The sequence below is a fragment of the Ambystoma mexicanum genome, chromosome 8 (assembly GCF_040938575.1).
Source record: "Ambystoma mexicanum isolate Mex_15411 chromosome 8, UKY_AmexF1_1, whole genome shotgun sequence".
NCBI classification, from domain to species: Eukaryota; Metazoa; Chordata; class Amphibia; order Caudata; family Ambystomatidae; genus Ambystoma; species Ambystoma mexicanum.
In genome coordinates, this window is record NC_090929.1 from 834,384,622 (window position 1) to 834,405,897 (window position 21,276).

The window sequence follows — 21,276 nt, forward strand, 5'->3', positions numbered from 1 at the left end:
GGTTGCATGACATTCTCTCGACCCTCCATGCGCTGGTGTCAGAGATACAGAAGCGGAAGCTGATGGCACCACCACCAGCGACGACCCCGTTGACACCGGGCCTGCCTCTGCCGAAGAAAAGGAAGAGGCACCCTAAGCCGCCACTCCAGCTGCCAGTGCCCCCCACCCAACCCCTTTTACAGGGACAGATGTGATGACAGACAGACGACCGTGGCTTCTCTCCGCCTCCAAGGGCTTCTTCCCCGGACGAAGTGGGCTCCTTCCACTACATGGTCACCCACGCATCTGAACTCTTCCAGCTCATGCCGGTGGAGACTAAGGAGGGCTTCCTTTATAAACGCCGGGAGGCGAAAAGGAAGACCATTCTGGCGGTGCCCCTCCCGGACGACGTCTAGGATAAGGGTCTGGCGCTGCTGAAAAACCCAGCCTCAGCCCCGGCAAAAAGAGACCAGATAGAAAGGAAATACTGGGTGCCAGAATGCACCCAACTGTGGTCACAGCCATCACCAGACTCGGTGGCTGTACAGAAGTCGTCCTCCAACCCGTTGTCCATGACCTCTGTTCACCCGAACAGTGAGGGGAAGAAATTGGATGCTGTGGGTAGAAAAGGTCATCTACTCAGTAACGGCGACGGTCAAGGTGGCGAACGCTTTAGCTATCCAGGCCAGGTACGATTGGAAGTTCTCCAGCTTGGGGTCTGGCATGGATTCACATGCTCAGGAATATTCCCCGAATCAGGCAGGGAATCCTTGGTAAAAGAAAAACTGTTTCAGTTTTGATTCCAAACTGTCTTTCTCCTATAAACCAATCACTGAGCTCTGAGTCTTACTGCCCCAGCCAATGGTTGCCCTCTACCCCTCCTCTGGCAGCCATACTGCACGTTCAAGTGTTTGGCGTCCACGTGCTTTGCGCTTCAAGCTTTTTGCTGCTTTTTTCATTTTTTGAGAGTTACTCTTCTTTGGTCAATCGAGCCTGTGTGCTCCATCGATCATCAATCTCACAACTAGGACCCGTTTTTGGATTTGCTCAGCACCCCTAAAGGGGTATTCTGTCAAGTGTTCTTCTTGGAGACTTCCAGAAGATTCTTCAGGGCTACACCGCGTGGATCATGTCGGACGAGCAGTAGTACAGCGCTCCCCTCTTCAAGCTCTGCTCCGACTGCGGTTTGCGGAATGTGTACATGGATGACCAGCAGTCCCAGTGCCTGTATTGCTTGCACCCAATGCACAAGTAGGAGGATTGTGCGTTTTGCTGTGGCATCTAGAAGCACACGTTGAGGGATCGACACCAACGGTTGGAAGCGTGGTTACAGTCCAAGGCCTCTACCCCGGTTGCCACCCAGAGGCATGCCTCTCCCAGATCCAGTAAACTTGAGTGGGCTTTTGGGTGCCCCACCTGTGGGGACCCATCACAAGGCCAAACACTGAGTCTGCTTCTGTTGGGGTCGCTGCTGCTGCGGGTCCCACGACGGTCAGGGCGCAATAGTCATCTCCATCGGCGACCCACCCACCCACGATGAAGAAGGCGAGGGTAGACCAAGGGTCTGACAAGGCCCCGAAGGAGAAGGCCAAGCAGGACAAAGCATCTGACACAGCCAGGAAGGAAAAGGCCAAACCGGATAAGGGGACCAGCCTTTCCGTGAAGGCCCAGGTGCACCATGCAAAACCGTCACCCTCCCTCGAGGTGGGGGTGGCAGCAGCGTCACTTTCGAAGGTCATAGGGGCAGTCCCATGGGGTGCCCCGGCGACATCCAAGATATCGCTTCCTCTCAGGAGGGAGGCTACAAGCATGCCTGCCTAGAGACATCTCACTGGACATCCTCTTGACCCTACACACGTTGGTGTCTGAGATACAGAGGAGGATGCCAGCGACTGTACCTTGCGAGGCGCCAGTGCCGGCCACCCCGTTGCCACTGTGGGAACCACCGGCCAAAAAGAGGAGGCACCTTGCGCCTCCATGCCACCTTCGCCACCATCCCTCTCACTCCTGAGGGAGACTTGAGTCGGACACGGCGACAACGAGCACTGATGACGGTGGGATGGGGGACCTCCCGTCGCCTCCGTCCAGAGCCTCTCCGCCGGATGAGGTGGAATCTTTCCATGCGATGATTGCCCGAGCATCAAAGCTCTTCCAGCTCACGCCAGAGGAAAAGAAGGAAGGCTTCTTGAATCAATAACTGGAGGCGAAGAGGAAGACAATTTTGGTACCGCTCCTGGACGATGTTTGGGACGAAGGGCTGGCTCTCTACAGCCCCAGCAAAGAGGGACCATTTGGAGAAGTAGAGGGTGCCGGACTCTGCATCCAAGTGCTTATGGTCTCAACCATCGCCGAACTCGGCGGCCGCCAGGAAGAAGTCGTTGGGCTCTGCTTCTTCCTCCACCCCTCCGGACAACGAGGGAAAGAAGTTGCATTTGATGGGTAGGAAGGTGATCTACACTGCGGCGACTACTGTGAAGGTGGCCAACACCCTCGCAAACGTGGCCAGATACGACTGGGAGTTTTGGTTTACGCTGTTCCCGCTATTGCACTTCCTCCCCTATGACAAGCGGTTTGAGGCTTTGGGGATCCTTCAAGAAGGAGAGATGGCATCGGACCACGCCATCACGTGGCCCTTGACATCGCAGACACGGGTTTCTGCCAGATGGGAAACTGAGTTTGTCTTCGCCGTCATGGCTTGCTCAAGGCCACCAACTTTAGACAGGAGGTCCAGACAAGGGTTTTGGACATGTCTTTTAACAGGGACAACCCTTTCGGGAAGGCTGTGGATGAATCTCTCCAGGCCATCAAGGTGGACACAGACATCACGTGCCCATGGCACCCTACAGCAACAACTACTGTCCTTTTGTTCCTCAGGAGGGAAGTCTATCCGCTCTTCAAAGGGTTTTTGGGGGGGCTCGTCCTCGGCCCTCCCTCCCGTTCCTCGACCAAGGAAGCCAACAGGGGTTGCTCCAAGGCCTTCGGGGATGGACGTTTTTGGGGACTGCAAGACGGCCTGTCGACCTCCAAGCAAGATTGAACCGGCCAGGACGTCAGGCCCCCACCTGTGCACCCAGATGGGAGGCCGGCTGGCGAACTTCGTCAGTGTGTGGGAGACCATCTCCACCGACAGATGGGTGCTGGATGCTCTTGCCCACGGACACACCTTAGAATTGCAGCGAATACCACTGGTGGCCCGACAGGAAAACCACGTCCTTCAGCTACTGCTGGAGGTTCGGGCCATGTTAAAGAAAGGGGCGATAGAGCTGGTTCCACAGCGACACCGGGGCTCCAGAGTATACTCAAGGTACTTCCTCGTAAGAAAGAAGACTGGGAGCTGGAGGCCCATTCTCAACCTACGACGGCTCAACAAGTACATAAAGTCCCAGAAGTTCAGTATGGTCCTGCTGCAGCATGTGCTCGGGCTGCTGGAGGAGGGGGACTTTCTGTCGTTGTTGGATCTGGAGGACATGTACTTCCATGTCCCCATACACAAAAGACATCAAAGTTTCTGCTCTTCGTCGTTCAGGGGAAGCGTTATCAGTTCAAGGCCCTTCCATTCGGGCTGCAGTCAGCGCCCAGATTCTTCAAGTGCTTGGTGCTGCTGGCGGCCCATCTGCGACTTCAGGGAACCCACGTTTCTCCAGCATGGAGTCTGGCATAGATTCACATACTCATGAATATTCCCCGTCATCAGGCTGGGAATCCTCAGTAAAGAAAAAATCAGTTTCAGTTTCACTTCTGAACTGTCTTTCCCCTAACAACTAATCACTGGTCTCTGGGTCATACTGCCCCTCTACCTAAGCCCCTCCTCTGGCAGCCATCTTCAGATTGTTACCGCACGTTCAAGTGTTGGGAGTCCTTGTGCTATAGCTCTTCACTGCGTTTGCGATTTTTCTTAGTTTGCTCTAATTTTTTTGGTCAGTCGAACCTCAAGCTCCATCGATCCATCATCCGACTAACGGGGACCCATTTTTCAGAACTTTCTATGCCCCCTCAAGGGTGATTTTTCGTCGAGTTCCCTTTTTGCGGGATTGCAGAAGATTCTTGGAGGCCTACGACGCGTGGACATGGCTGAAGATAGAGGAGACTCGACACCTCTGTTCAGGATTTGCCCTGGATGCGGCCTACAGAACATTTCCCTGGACGATGGGCACTCCCTGTGCCTCTACTGCCTGTATACCGACCAGACGCACGTGGAGGAGGCCTGTGCGTTCTGCAAGGATATGGTGCCCCACACCATGAAAGACCGTTGCCAGTGGCTTAACAAGTGCTCCAGTCGGGAGAGCCCCGTTCACCCAGCCGAAAGAAGAAATCTGAGCGGTCTTCTAAGATCTTTGAGCGCACCGCGGCGATGGGGGCCCAACAGAAGGCAATGCACCGAGTCCGCGGGCACTGGGAGCGCCGTTTGGGCAGGCTCCTCAGTGGCCAGGACGGGCGCAGCATCTCCGGCACCTTTTCACCATGTGCCAACGGTCTGGCTCGGCGGAGAAGAGGAAGTCGGAGCAACTGAGTAAACTTCTGGAGAAGTTCCAGTCGGCTCCAACGGAGAAGGCCAAAGGGGAGCATGGCGCTGACCCTCCCCCCATTGTTAAGGCCCCTGGCGTGACCAAAGTCGTGAAGGCCCAGGTTCCCTCGGCGAAAACCTCCATTGAAGGAGTGGTGGCTTTCCTGGCGAAGGCCATTGATACGGGTTCACAGGAAATGGCATCCAGAGCGAGAGTTCCCTGCCGGCCAGGAGGGAATCATCTTTTCTGTCCGTAGAGAAGGCACAGGTGAACCCCTGATCGAGACGAAGGGGGGAACAGGAGTCCTGCAAGGCACGGACATCTCCTCTCCAAGGAGGAGCTTGCTGTTCTTAAGACCGTTTTGGATGAAAAGGTCATTGAGGCCGGTTCCTACGGGAGGTAACCCGATGAGGCAGATGTGGAGAGAGTTGTGAAGATAAAGATGAGGAGGAGCCGGGTGGTCAGGAGCCAGAGGACACTACGCCACTGCCGCCGTCCCCTCCGCTGCAGCCATCGCCGCCGCCACCTCTGGCGGATATTTCGGTGGACATCCTTTAGGCTTTGCACACCTTGTGCTCAGAGATTTGGACAAGGATACCCCTGTCGCCGGCGGGAGACCCCACAGCACCTGGGCCATTAAGTGAACCCCAGCACAAGAAGAGAGTTCACCCTCCACCTCCTTACCCTCCATCGCCTCCCTCCCCTCCACCGAGGGATGAGACTGACCCGGATACAGCGACGACGGCGGAGTGGATCTTCCGCCCCCTCCGCCCAGAGCCTCGCTGCCCGACGAGATTGGCTCGTTTCATACCATGATCTCGAGGGCCTCTGGGTTGTTCCAACTGGCTCCGAGGAGAAGGAGGGCTTCCTGTACCAGCACAGGGAAGATAAGAGGAAGACTGTGCTGTTTCCCGCTGTTGGACATTTGGGACAAGGGACTGTCCCTCATGAAGAACCTGTCCTCGGGCCCTGGCGAGGAGGGACCGGTACGAGAAAAAGTACAGGGTGCCTGACTTTGCACCCAAGTACTTGAGATCACAGCCTTGCCAAGATTCAGTGGTCTCGGCGGCGACTAGGAAGAAGTCTGCGGGTTCGTCTGCGTTGACGTACTCTGCAGACGTCTGGAGGAAGTCTTCCTCCAAACTTTTTGCGTCATCCTACCGTCAACCGTCTCGCTCTTTCACCCAGGAGGCCTACAGGGGCCACAGCAAACCTGGAGGTGGTTGCCGTCGTCGCCAAGGTCCCCAAGGCGGCTCCTCCATGGTGAAGCAGGACTGAACTGGCCGGGATGTTGGGCTCCCACCCGTGCACCCCGGTGGGAGGCCGGCTGGCAAACTTCGTCGGCATGTGGAAGACCATCTCCACCGACAGTTGGGTGTTGGACGCGCTGGCCCACGGACACACTCTGGAATTCCAACGGAAGTGTCCTCTTATACCACCCATGGCCAGACAGGAAAACAACGTCCATCAGCTTCTGCTGGAGGTGTGGGCCATGCTGAGGACGGGTGCGATAGAACATGTCTCCAAAGAGGCTCCAGAGTGTACTCTCTGTACTTTCTCGTCAAGAACAAGATGAACGGTTGGAGACCCATTCCCTTTCTGGTCTGGCTTTACCTTTGCTCTGGAGAGGACTCTGTTTAAATTGTGTCTGTCTTGTAATGGAAAATAGCCTTCGAAGGCTACCCATCGCAAGTGCAATAGGTACTTACTTCGTGACCACGATAAGCGATCCTGCAAGTCTTGCAAGATTTTTCGTCCAAAGACGCTTAAAGAGCAAGATTTTTCGTCCAAAGACGCTTAAAGATAGGCAGATAAAACAGTGGGCAGCCTATGTGATGCAGAGCGAGTGTGGTTCCCCCGTAGGCGCTGTTGCCGAGAGTGACGAGGACTCTAGCAGCAGCCATGGCTCCGATGTGGACACCATAGACATTTCTGTCGAACCGTCTGTTTCCCAGTTGCCTGGACCCGACATGCAGGCCGCCGGCACTGCTTTGGGGAGATCACACCCCAGGGGAACACCCGCACCATCGAAGGCTTAACGTACAACCCCACGATCTACCTTGACGGACATGTCGAGGAAGCATCAGACGCCTATAGGCCCACTGAAATTTTCAACGGCGCCTACCGATCCTCATGATCAGCCGCCCTCCCCGGATCTGTCGTCTCGGCATGTATCCGGGCATTATACCCATAAGGGCGTCTCTTCCAAAAAATAAACTAGCGCTGATGCGCTGTCTACGAGCGTGTCAGCCCCAAAGGTTTCAGCAGAGCTGAAGACCACAAGGAATCCTGCAGGTGTCAAAATCTCCCTTTCATCCACCGGAGCTACGCTAGAGTCTCGCAGCTAAATTCCATCAAGAAGCGCCTTGCACCTTCTTTGCTATCCCCTTCCCTTACAAGGGCTGTCAATCCTCGGGTGGAGAAACTGCCCCCCCGCCCCCTCATTCTGGCCCATTGTACATCCGAAGGTATGCCACTCCAGACTCTGGTTATCACTACCAACAGGAAGAGTGCTGGGGTGTCTATCTACTGCAGAAGTGCCCCCCGGCAAAGACTGCAAATAGTTGTACACCCTTGGCAAACGCATCACCACTTCGGCGGCATATTTGACAAGAATTGCTAATAATACAACCCTTCTTGCGAGTTATAGTGATGTACAAACAACCTGCTCCAGGAAGGCATCCAAGATGTCCCTGAACTGGTGCAATCACGCCTACTGGCAATTGTCTCGGAAGGAAAACAGGTGACCCACAACATCCTAAAAAATACATTGGATACAGCAGGGCCAACTCTGGCCAAGGTACTCTTCTCAAAAGGCACGCAAGGCTGAAGAACTCAGGGTTTAAGCCAGAGGCATGGGCCTCCTCAATAAACAACCTGGTGGAAGACACAAATTTGTTTGGCAAGGCTGTGGATGATGCCTTGGAGACGGTGAAAAAAGTCTCTTAATTCGATCACTGCTAGACCTTAACAACGGGGAAGAAACTCTCCTTCGGGGACAGTCTTTTTCCCGATCGCCACACAATCAATATGGCACAGGACGTACCCCATGGTCCTCCAGACAAGGTGCAGCTGGCAACAGAGGGGACAATGAAGAGGCAAAGGTAGGGGAAGAAACTCCAGCCCAAGAGGCTCCCCGGCATCTGCTCCAAAATTACTCGCCAGTCTGGGTCCTCTCCCATGCCTCCCTGGTCGGGGGACGTTTAACATCTTTTCTTCACGCCTAGGAGGGGATCACTTCAGACCAGTGGGTGCTCAAGACCGTCACCCACGGTTATTGTATCGAGCTCCACCGGCCACCAAGAAACAGATGCCTATCGCCAGCACACCTGCAGATTCTGCTGGAAGAGGTGCATATCCTTCAAGAACAGGGCAGTTGTCCCCATTCATCAGGTAAACAAACGTATTTAGTCAGTGTACGTACTTGTAAAAAGGATCTCACCATGCGCCCTGTGTTAGACTTGCGTCCTGTCAGGAGTGGAGCTCACCTGTATCTCGGTGTCTGATTCACTGGAGGATAATTCCGATCCAGATAGTTCTGTTGTCTCTTCGGAAATTCCTTTTTTAGAGAAGAGATAGGGTCTGTTTCGGGAATGCGCCACAATGGTTGCTATTAGGAAACAGACTGCAATAATTTATGGCACTTCCCTCTACAGCCCAATATGGGGGGGAAAAGCCAGTGGCATAAAAAACCCCAGTAGTATTCAACTCCGAGACCGAAGGAAGAGGAATGTCCGAAGTCTTGGTCTTGAGATTCCGCAAACAGTACTTAAACAAAGGTTGGGCCGGAGATTTCCAAGAATGTCCTTAAGCAGAGGCTGGGCAGGAGTCTCCCAAGTCTGCAGACTGTATTACCAGGAGCTGAAGCATTCAAAAACCACTCGGTATCCAGATGGAAGGCAAGCCTGTGACACAGGAAGCTTAGGAGGAGGGGCTTCAGGTAAGCAAACAGGCAAAACGAGTATAACAGAAGAAATTGCGTAAGCAGAAGAGGAAAGAAAGGAATAAGGAAAGAAAACGAACTAAGAGAAATGATACCCCCAAACACCACGGAAAAAACTCACCGAGCCGTGATGAAACCGGAGCCTTTAGAGATAAGAGTGAAAACCGAATGTCGTGAAATACTTAAGCACAGGAGAGAGAGCAGGGGGAAAGAATAGGAGGTGGTAAAGATGGCAGAAAGATGCCGGTAGAAAAGAAAAGCTATAGGGGTAGACCAAACGCAAGCCTGGAAAAAAACGGAAGGTAACACAGAAAAATACAGATGAACGAATGGAGCTGAAAGTCTGGTAGGCAAAGTGGGAAAGAATCAGATGGGAAAGGAGACACAGGAGGGAAGGAGAATCCGAGGCTGGAAACGCTAGGAGCACTGAAGTATACAGCTTCAGTGGAGCAAGGAAAGGAAGATTGTTGCAACGCACTGAGGGGGCGTGGCTAACCTCGTTATGAATGCCACAAAACGTAACTACTAGAACGGCGCAGGAGGCGCCGTAATGTGTATGTTAATGGTGCTTCCATCGGGACCAAAGCTTCCAGCCTCCAGCCCTCATGACACGTCCAGCGGACAAATTTGTCAAACCACAAAAATTCAGAATGACAACATTGCAGGAAGGGTTCCTAGTGATGGCCTCGACATCCAAGGCATCGAATGCAAAAGCCTTGGAAAAAAAAAATGCATAAAAAAATGCAATTTTTTAATGGGGGGGAGGGGGGGTCCCTCAACCCATGGTTTTTTTAACCCGTAAACACATTTTAATAAAAGAAGAAAACTTTTACCTACCAAAAAAAGCATTTTTTCGATGCTTTTTTTTTTAGGCTTTTGCATTCGATGCTATGTATTCGAGGGAATCAATGGACACCTGCAGGAAGTAATCCCACTGTTGACTCGGGGATTACATGGCAACACTGGATATGAAAGATGCATACTTTAATATTTCAATGTTTCCAGTTCACAGAAAGTACCCAAGGTTCATGATCCACAAGCATTATCAGTTCAAGGTTCTCCCCTTCGGCATTGCCTCAGCTCCAAGGGTGTTTCCGAAGGTACTGGCGGTAGTAGCGGCTCACCTGCTCAGGCAATCCATTCCAGTCTACCCTTACCTCGACGACTGGCTAATAACAGGGGATTCATACTGAACATGCTTATCAAATACCCAGAAGACAGTAGATCTCCTCTTCAGCCTGAGATTCTCGATCAACGAGAAAATGTCCAGCCTAGACCCCAGCCAAGTCGAGCAATTTCTGGGGGCTCTAATTCAGATAAAAGACAGGCTTGTCTGCCCCTCCAATGAGAGGGTTCAAAACATGCTGTTCCAGATCCCTCACTAGCCAATCACAAGGTGACCGTGCCCAAGGCCATGCAAGAGTGGCTCTCAAGCCAATTTTGTCAGGCCAGTGGACAATGGGACGATCTAGTTGTTGTCTCAGCAGCCATTGTTCTCTGAAGTGGTGGTCAAGGGAAAACATCTTTAAAGGGGGCAGACCTTTACCACCCCTGCAGTAGAAGCCACTCTCACCACGGACGCATCTCTGATGGGGTCTGTCAGACGGTGCACATCATTTGGTCTCCAGCAGTAGCATCCATCCACCTAAACCTGTTGGAACTGCTAGCAGTGTTCAAGGCCCTGAAGGCCTTTCATACACACCTCCAGGGAGACAGTCCTAGTCCTCACGGACAGTACCACAACCATGTATTACCTGAACAAGCAAGGTGGCACACACTCGCCAGGGCTATCCAAACTGTTACAGAACATATGGAAATGGGCTCTCAAACACAAGATGTTCCTCCTGTCACAACATGTTCCAGGGGAACTCATCTTCTGGCAGACATGCTCAGCAGAGACTTCCCACTACCCGTAGAGTATGAATGGCGATTACACGAAGACATGGTTCTCACCGTCTTCGCAGACTGGGGCTTCCCAGAGATCAACTCTGGACAACGCAGCAGACTGGGGCTTCCCAGAGATCAACTCTGGACAACGCACAATGCCCAGATTATGACTCCAGGTAAACGGACAACCGCTTCAAGGGGAACAGTCTCTGGATAACATGGTCAGGGAACTTTGTCTACGCTTTCCACCCCCCCCGACTCCCCTACTCAACATGATAGTGCACAAGATGCACCAGGAACCAGTGACAATGATTCTGGTGGGCCTGCCAACCCTGGTACTCTCATCTGATGGCAATATCAGTCTCCCCAGCGAGGAAACTGCCATGCCCGTACAGCATGCTGTCACAAGACGGGGGGGGGGGGGACACTTCATCCATGCCTGCAAACTCTCAATTTAGCAGCCTGGCTCCTGAGGTCATAGAGTTCGGACACCTCCAACTCCCTCAAAGATGCATGGGCATATTTTAAAAAGCACACAAATCTAACACCAGACATTGCTGCTCCAGCAAATGGAGACGCTTTGTCATCTGGTGCAATGCCAAGGGCATCAATCCTATTGCATGCTCCTGTACCTAACTGACCTACGGGATTCGGGCCTGGTTTTCAATTCCACTTAGCTGCACTTTCAGCTTACACCCCATCCCAAAAGAATGTTTTGTGGTGGAAAATTCCAGTAATCAAGGCTTTTATGGAGGGGGATAAAAGACTTCATCCCCCTATCTCCAACCAAACTCCCGGATGGGACCTGAACGTTGTACTGACTAGACTTTTGGGGCCTCCCTTTGAACCTATGCATAAGACTAGCCTTAAAGCACTCACTTACAAGACCGCCTTCCTGGGGATGGTCACATCAATAAGGAGAGCTAGTGAACTGCAGGCGCTTTCAGTTCAAGACCCATTTGTCACGATTCACAAACATAAGGTGGTCCTGCGCACTCACCCACTATTTGCGCTATGTTTATTTTGAAGTACCATGTAAACCAATAAATAGAACTACCCACCTTTTCCAGAACCCCACTAACGCGGCAGAAAGAAGCCTCCACACACACTTGATGTGAGGAGAGCAGTAATCGATTATCTGGAAAAGACAAAACTACTAAGGAAAACGAACCAGGTTTTTGTTTTAGTGGCAGCTGGTAGAGAAGGGAACCCTGTCTATAAATCACCTATTTAAAGTGGATCGTAAACTGCATCACACTGTGCTACACTCTTGCCAGGAGAGATCTGCCCTTCAAGCCTAGAGCACCCTCTACTCGGGGCACAGGGGCTTCCATATCATACATTGCAAATGTCCCTCTTCAGTCCATTTATAAAGCAGCAACCTGGAGTTCTGCACACACCTTTACACAACACTACTTCCTGGATACTCACTCTAGGTCCGATTCTCAGATGGGACAAGCAATGCTATGATATCTCTTTGCTACTGTTTCTTCACACATCCTACCACCATAGACTCCCCTGGATAAGGACTGCAAAAATCGATGCCCTCTGCAAACGTATTACCACATCTGCGGCCTATTCAACCAGAATCGCGAGTAATAGACCCTTCTTGCTAGTTACATCAATGTACAATGGGCCTTCTTCAAGAAGGCCTCCAAGAGGTCCCTGAAACCACACGATCACGCCTGCTGGCTGTCGTCTCTGAAGGTAGACCAATAATATTTTAAAGAACACACTAGACGCTGCTAAAACTGCAGGACACTCTCTGGCACAAGAAACTCCTAAAGAGACCCGCCTGGCTGAAAAAATTCAGGCTTCAAGCCGGAGACTCAGGCCTGTCTGATAAATAAACCCATAGAGGAGTCAAACGTATTTGGTAAGGCTGTCGATGACGCCTTGGAGACGGCTGAAAAAGAGCATGAGATGCTGAAATCGCTCAACCGATTACAGCCAAGCCTTTCCTACAGCAGGGAGGTTCAAACTCTTGTTCCTTTCGAGGTCAATCCTTCTCCCGATCTCCCCACGGGCAATATAGTGCTGGAGGCACCCCATGGTCCTCGGGACAAGGTTAATCTGGACTGCACTTTCCCCTCTCCCTTGCACTTTTCCCTTCCCCTCTACCGATGCACTTGCGCAATCTGAATGACACCTGGCCTAGTAGGATCGTTGCCTGTCTTCCTTTTGTTCCCCCCTCCCTGCCTCGTCACACCTTGAAACACTTGTGTATAGGCGCGTTACAAATGCCATATCATATCAGCCACTATCAGCAAAGAGGGCAGGGTACATCCAGAAACTCCACCGTAAGAGGCTCCTCGGCCTCCACATCAAAATGACTCGCCAGCCCTGGTCCCCTTCCATGCCTCCTCAGTCAGGGGGATCGTTGTCATTCATTCACGCATGGCAGGGTATCACATCAGGCCAGTGGGTGCTCAAGACCGTCAACCACGATTATTGCATCGAGTTCCACCGTCCACCTCGATTTCACCCACCGAAGAGCAGATTCCTATCACCAGCACACCTGCAAACTTCTAGAAAAGGGCGCTGTAGCAGTCGTCCCCATTCACCAGGTAAACAAGGGTATTTATTCAGTGTATTTCCTCGTACCCAAAAAAGATATTGCCATGCGCTGTGCTAGACCTGCGCCCAGTGAACAAATATGTCAAACCTCAAAAATGTTGCTGGTGCAGGGGGATTACATGTTACATTGAATATGTAAGATGCATAATTTCATATTTCAATGTTGCCAGCGCACAGAAAGTACCTAAGGTTCATAATCGTGCGTGTCCTCTTATCAATTCAAGGCATTGCCTCAGCTCTACGGGTATTCACAAAGGTACTGGCAGAAGTAGCTACTCACCTGTGCAGGCAGTCCACCCAGTCTACCCTTACCTCGACGACTGGCTAATAATGGGATTCGTACAGAACATGCCTAACAAATACCCAGAAGCCGGTAGATCTCTTCTTCAACCTGTGGTTCTTGATCAACGAGAAAAAGTCTTGTCTAGCCAAGTCAAACAATTTCTGGGGGCTCTAATTCAGACCAAAGATGGCCTCGTCTTTCCCTCCAATAAGAGAGCTGAGTGAGTAGAGAGTGTTTTTGCGTGTTCTCTACTCTGCTCAAGTCTTTCTACACTGGCTGTCCTGACAAGGGGGAGGAGTGCCTATTTCTACTCACCAGAATCTCAAGCGGATCGAGAAGAGTGTTTTGCGTGTTCGGCATGTTCAGCAGATTCGCGGGGGAAGGCTGATCCTGAAGCCCGGAAGTTAGAGGAAGAAGGGAAAAAGCTGCGGACCCGGTGAGCTGCCTACTGCAGTCCAAAGTTTGGAAAACACAGTAATCTCACAAAAGCTAACACGTTATCTCCCCCCTCCTCTTTTCTCTAGGTGCGGACCAACGTTGCATTGACTGGGGATTAAACAGACTGCAAACAGAAGGGGGGGGGGGGGCAATAAGAGCTGCATAGTAAAAGTGAAAGTAAACGGGATACTGCGGCAATTGAAGCAGGCAAGTCACTGAGATACGCGTAATATCAATATAAGTGCTGACAAGGAACAGAAAACGTATCTTCCCCGCGACGTGAGTGGGGGAAAGCAGCACCATCAGAGAGCCCGCACAGGGGATCTATTAAAATAAATAATAATTCCAGCATTGTTACTCGAACTGACAAAGAGATTATTAAACTGGAAACTGTGGAGACCATCAAGCAGTGAACTACTGATCCCAGTAGCAACGTGAATGCGAGCAATAATATTAGTGCACTGCAAACGCGGCGGGAGCGACTAGAAAAAAACAAAAGGGAGAAGGAGAAATTAAAAGCATTGATTGAACTATCGGGCGGACCCTCTAAAAATGAAATTCAGGAGTACAGCTCTCCTGAACCTGACAAAGGCGCCAGAGTGGGACGGCTCCTATCTGGAACCAGTGGCACATTCCACCACAGTGGGGTCACCCTTAGTAAGAGGTGAATTAGAAACCAGCTTTCAACTGTGGCTCAAATTCACAGTGTAAATCATACACTAGAAGAAGAGTACAACGGCAAAGAAACCCAGACAGACCGAATAAACCATTGGAAAAGAGGACTGGAATACACAGTCACTACCAAAAATATTTTTAAAAAATTCTAAGAATATTTTGAGAGAAGGAGTAGAAGTCTGGACGAATTGGTCGAGCAATCAGATACCATTTGGACAAACCTGGTAGAAGAAAATGGTAGGAGGGAGAACACCCAGGACGAAGAACAGCAGCTGCATGAAAGTACAGAGGGCAAGGCAGAAGACCAGGGAGACTTGGGAACAAGTAACATCGAGGCAGAAGGGAGAAAAGCCCCAAAGGAAGGTGTCCACAACGGTAACTCAGTGGAGGGGAAGAATGGAAAACACAAGCTTAGTCCAACTCCAAGTGACGCAACGTTGAGTGCGCTTAACTATGTCTTGAACTCCCTGGTCTTGGTCTTTGAGCTACTAAAGAGGGAGGTCCAGTCCCAAGCAGGAATAGTACTGGAACTAACCAATGAAGTGGCGAAATGCGAAGCCTCTATGGTTGGCCTCAGCAATGTGATTAACACCACAGTAATTCCGTTGATAGAAGAAGTAAAAAAAGAATCTATAAATCATAGAAAAGAAACGGCTGTTCTTCGGATCCTCCTGACTGACAATGGAAAAGCCGAGGAGACCGGGAGAGATCAGATCCAGAAGATCTTGCGAAACTGGAGGGATAAACCACCATCAAGAGATGTTGAGAGCCAGACTGGAGAACACAAACCTAAAGCGCCTGAAGACACGCCTCTATCGGAATCAACCATAGAAGAGCTTTTGAAGACAGTTCAAATAGTGGAAGAACAAGAGGCCATTGGAAAAGAGGATAAAAGCATAATGGAGGAGGAAATAGGAGACAACATAAACAACTCCAATACAAGCTGGACAGAAGCAAGCAATCAAAATTACAGGAGAAGAAGAAAGAAAAGACAAAAAGGGATACATGACAAGCAAGAAGTCATCCCTCATCTGACAAAAAAACAAGAATAATAAAAAAAAAAAAAAATGGAAACAGCAAGTGAAGAAAATAAACAGGGGGCCACAGAAATGGAAAAAAAAAGCAGAATAGGAAAAAAGCCTGGGAAATGGAGGCAGAGGACGGGCAAGAAATAGTTGAGAGAAGCCCAGAGAATCGGACCCGAAAACAGAGGGACGCGCGAAGGGCGAGACAAGTCGATTCAATGAGCATACCGAAAATAGTGGGTGTGAGTATTGGCCTACAAACTGAGGCCCCAACCAAGCCCGCTGAGGATCTAAAGACTCATAACAACAAACAACTGAAACTTGACCTGATTTTCATCAAAAAGAGCAAAAACCCACAGGGATCGGGCGGGGGGGGTCTAAAATAAAAATAGCCCCAATATTTGAAAAGACGAAGAAAAGTGAGCTGGCGCTGCAAATTATGGGACAGCAAGAGCCCCCAACCCAGGTGGTCATGAGCCTGGGCAATGGAAAATTCCAGACTGGTCCTGAATCGGAGATGAAAGAGTGGGACCTCAGGAACCAAGATCTGGAGAGGAACTGGGGAGACAGAGCAGTGAACCAGCTAACCATGAAATAACTCCTACTGGCTTTGTTTGTTTGTTTATGGAATTTCTAATGTGCACCAGACCCGTAGGTAAGAGGGTGCAACAAGGAGATGCAAGGCTTACAAGGTTACATGACAAGCAGTAACAATTGACACGTAAAGTACAAGACAAGTAATGCTGATAATATACAGGTAATAGCATTCAAAAAGTTATTTACATCATAATGTGCAGTAGTATACAATAGTTTACAATATTGGGGGTTGAAAATGTGCTAGTGTGCAGTATTTGGTTTCAGTTTTGGTTTCAGTTTCAGGTGGACTGGTCATCAGTCAGATTGAGGTGGGTGATGAGGTTCTTTCTAAAATGTGGGTAGGGTTGATCAGCTCTCAACTCGTGTGGCAAGGAATTCTTCACAGGGAAGCTATTGCCGCCAATCTTGGAAGATTTGAATCTTGGTACCACCAGGCAATTCGTATTGACGACTCTGGGAGGCCTGCTGGAGGTTCTTTTTGACAGTTTGTCAATTAGGTAGCTGGGGGCAGCATTGTGTAGTGCTTTGTGTGTCAAGGAGGCGATTTTTAGTTGTATTTTGTTATGGGTGGAAAGCCATTTGTATTGGCGCCTGATTGCGGTGATGTGCACTTTTGTTAATGCCTCGTGCGGCTCTAAGAGTGCTATTTTGTAATATTTGTAGTTTTTGGATGCTGGCTTTGTTGGTGCTACTGTAGAGAGCAGTGCAGAAGTCTAATCTGGAGAGAATTAATGCTCTGGCTAGTATAATGCAGCTGTCATTAGAGAGGAAGGGCTTACCGGTTCTGATAAGCTTGCACGTGTAAGCTGTGTTGGAGGCCAGGGATTTCAGTTGTTTATTGAAAGACATAGTGGCATCCAGGTAGAAACCTAATGTTTTTACCTCCTTTGAGACTATAGTGTTGTTGCCATCAATGATGAGAGACATATTCGGGACCTAGTTTGGAGATGTTAGAAGGGGTACCAAGGATTATCAGCTCTGTCTTGTCATCATTCAGGCATAGGCTGTGTGTGGCCATCCATGCCTGAATGATGAGGTAGATCCTATTCACCAACGTCCTTGCCATGATCCCCAGAAAGCGGGAGGAGAATCTGTGTATCATCTGCGTAATTAGTGTAGGTGATACCCAGAAGGTCCAGATCATCGAACAAAGGTTTAGTGAATATGTTATACAGAGTTGGGGACACGCATGAGCCTTGAGGGACCCCGCACACGATGGGGATAGGATCAGCCACCGCCAAATGGGGAGAATACTCTGATAGTCCTATCACTCAGGAATGATTCTAGCCACTTGACGGCATCTGTGGAGAAGTGGGCTGCTGAATCAAGCTGCATGCAGAGGACTTTGTGATCCACCAGATCAAAAGCAGCTGAGAGGTCAAGTAGCAGCAGTAGAGCTGTCTTTCCTTTGTCTCTCAGCTCATCGATCTGTGTTTTCAGATCTATCAATGCAGTTTCCGTCCCATGTAACGGTCAGAATCCTGATTGTCTGACCCCTAGGAGTTTATATAGCTCAAGGTATTTTTGGATCTGTGAGTAAGCAACTTTGTCCAAAATTTTAAGTAAAAATTGAACCGTCGTGATAGGACGGTAATTTGTGGCAATGAGTGGGTCTAAAGTTTGCTTCTTCAGGAGTGGGAGTACCCAGGATTGTTTAAGGTTGGCTGGGACGATGCCAGAGGCGAATGAGGCATTGATCAGCTTGGAGATGAATGGGGAGAGGTCTCGCGCAGCATCATTTATGATGTGTTCTGGGCAGGCAGCTCCTTTGCAGTTAGTAGGTTTGAGTGATAAATTGTTTTTTTCAACTTCTAGGATGGTGGTTTTAGTGAAACGGAATCTATTGTTTTGATCAATGTTTTTATTACTTGGTGGGAGAGCGTTAGATGGCTGCGGTAAATTCAGAGCGTCTTTTTTATTGTTTATTTTGATTTGCAGGGTGTTTATTTTATTAGTTAAGGCTTGTTGGATCTCAGAGCACCAAGTCTTGTTTTTGATACATATATCAGGTGTGGAGGTAGGGGGACTCCAATTCTCTTAGTATTGTGAATAATTCTTTCATACTGGATTTGGAGTTGTTAATGCGTTCATTGTATGAATTTCGTTTTGCCAGACAGATTTCATTTTTGTAGAGTAAAGTAGAAGTAGTTAGCTTCTTTTTATTCTCGCTAGAGGGGCAGAGTCGCCCGGCAGTTTCACATTTTCTTTTTAGTAGTCGCAAGTCCTTTAGTTGTGGATTGAACCACATATTCAGGTGTGCTTTATCTTTCCTTGGTCTCAGTTTGAGAGGGGCAACATTGTCCAATGTGGAGAGCATAATCTTGTTATATTCCTGGACTAAGGTACTTGGGTCAAGATTATCCGGCAGGGAATTTAGGGTGGGTAGAATATTAGGAATCACATTGTCCACTGTGATATTCTTTTTCATTCTGGTTAGACAGGGTCGTGCTTCTTGAGGAACTATGAATATTGGTCTGTTGGTTGATAGTCATGAATAAGAGGGAGTGGTCAGTCCATGAAAGAGGGGAAATGGAGGTGATGGTATCTGTGCCGTTGTAGTCAGCTACTCAGTCCAGGGTTCTGCCCTTGATATAGGTGGGTTCATTTAATTTTTGCGAGAGTCCTACTGCGTTGAGGGCAATGGCGATTTGTAAGGCATGTTTATCAGAGGGATCGTTAAGGCCTAAGTTAAAGTCTCCAAGCCAACAGTACTTGGGAAGTAGGTTTGAGATTACTGTCAAGTATATTGTGCAGGTCCTCCTCGAATGTTCCAATGGGTCCAGGAGGTCTGTATATTACGTACATGGTGAGTGATTGGAAGTTATTTAGCTGGAGTTTTATAGAGAGGTATTCACAGGATTACAGGGTTTGGGGAGAAACTATTCTCATTGATAGGCTCTCTCTGGATATGATAGCTATTCCGCCGCCTCGGGTTCCATCTCTGTCTTGTCTGAAAATGGTGTATCCTTCGGGGATGGCTAGCATAAGAGCAGGTCCTGCGGCGTTGTGTAGCCAGGATTTCAATATGGCTAGGAAGTCCAGGCTGCTGTGATTAAGTCAGCTATGTCAATGGCATGGGCCACAAGGGACCTTGCGTTAAGAAGGGCTCCTTTGAGGTGCTGATTGTCTATTGTGGCTGTGGTTGATTGTGGGGTAAGTCTGGTATGACTCATAGGCTTGGAAGGGGGTGCCGTTATCTGAATAGCAGTGGCACAAAGGATGGATGAGGAAGTGGGCCATTTAACTATTTTGGAGGTCATGATGCGGTGGCAGTTTGTTTTCTTGTTATTAGAAGGTAAGGATCTGGTCAGAGGCTCATATAGTTTTGAAGTCTGGCACACAGTTTGAGATTTCTGTAGGGCATAGTACATGGGACTGTAGTATAGTCTCCTGAAGACTTGCAAGGGAGCTGATTAGAGGGGGCAAGGCTGCTGGGGTTGGGAGCCATGTTTAGCAAATTGGGTGGGTGTAGACTGTTCTCCTCTAGTATGGTTCTGTTGAGATGGACTGCGATGCTGGTGGCAAGGAAAAGTAGAGCAGCTAATACCAGAATGGAATAAGAGATACTTTGGCATGGTATGTTGAGAGTCAGGATGTGGTATAATTTGCTTGGCAGGCTTAAGCATGTGAACAGTGCGTAGTGGGGCACGGTAAATCACGGTGGGCAAATTGGATTTTTGCTAAGTGGGCCAAAAAACACAGACTGCAGGGTAAGCAGTAAGCAATGTGCCATGAATACAGTAAAACGCAATGCGCAAATTTGATTTTTGCTAGGTGGGCCTAAAACAAAGGTTGCAAAGTAGACAATATGCCATAAAGCAAGTAAGTCACAATGGGCACATTTGATTTTTGCTAAGTGGGCCTAAAAACACAGACTGCAGGGTAAGCAATAAGCAATGTGCCATGAAACACAGTGAGACAATGTGCAGATTCGAATTTTAGCTATTGGGCAGATTACATGTCACATAGTCACAGGCAGTTGTATCAGTAAGGGTTATAGCAGGCAGCTATGAAAACAGGGGCTAGTTCATGCGTAAAAATGTGTAGCTGGGGGACATGGCCGCGTGAGTGGACGTGTTTCTGGACGGCTCCCGCAGATCCGACATTGATCCTTGGATATGAACGTGCTTCACCTTTACCACATGAGCCTGCTGCACACCTATGGATGCATGAACGTCGGGGGCACGAATGGAGCGCAATGAGGGCCCGATCCGCGGCGTGATGGGCGTGGGACGGATGCTGTAAGATTTGGGGAGTCTGAGTCTCGGGGCTGAACAAAATGGCGGACGGTGAACAAAGGGCCATATAAATTGACCGCTGCATCGCAGGGAGAGGAGGCAGGCGAGGCGGAGCAGAGACCGAGCCCGGCGTGTGTGCCAGCGAAGGAGGACCTTTGAGGACGGGATGAGACACTGCCAGGTCGTGATGAAGGCGCCGGGGGTCCATGGAGCGTAGTGGTGCGGTATGAGGCTGCGGGTGGCACTATACAGCCTGAAGACGCCCCTGGTGCGGCCTGGCCAGGCCCTAACATTAATAACAGCCTAAAACTTTACTAAGCCAGGGGGCTGCAGGTTGTGGGGCTCACTCGCCCGCACTGCTTTGTCACAACACGATGACCAATAAACCTTTAAGAACAAAGGGCAAGCAACCCATGCTCGACGAATACGCTAGATCATCACCGGGTGCTGAAGGAGCCCGGAGCAAAGACAAAACCCCCCGTCGGGGGCACAGCCACCATGGGCACGAACCAGGAGATCTTTGCTGCGATTGCTGATCTGAAAGTGGCATGGGAGACCAAACTGGGCTGGCCATGACCGAATTGAAAGCGGCACTGGAGCCCAAAGTTGAAGCAGTGCAAGAGAAGGTGAATCTTCTCCGACAAGATGTCCGATCATTGGCGGAACGCACAGGGAACTTAGAAAAAGAGGTGGCCCCGAACACAGCAGACTGCGCAACCCATAAATCGGAACTTCACGCCCTAGTACAACGCGTGGGGAACCAGGAAAGTAGGATGGAGGAGGCAAAAGGACGCGCCCGAAGGAATAATATCCGCATCATTGGTCTGCCGGAGGGAGCTGAGGGACCGAACCCCATGGAGTACATTGAATCCATGCTGCTGCAGGAGATAACCGGTGGTGTGTTGACCCAGGGGTTTGCTGTTGAGGAGGCGCACAGGGCCCTGATGAGGAGGCTGCCGCCGGGGACCCCTCCTAGGCCGGTGATCACCAAGATCCTGAACTACCGGGATTGTGAAAAGATTCTCGAACATTTTCGGAAGGGCAGAACAATACAAAGGGGGTCGGCACACATCACTGCATACCCGGATCTGCAGGTGCAGCGCAAACGCATGAACTTTGGGACTGTGTA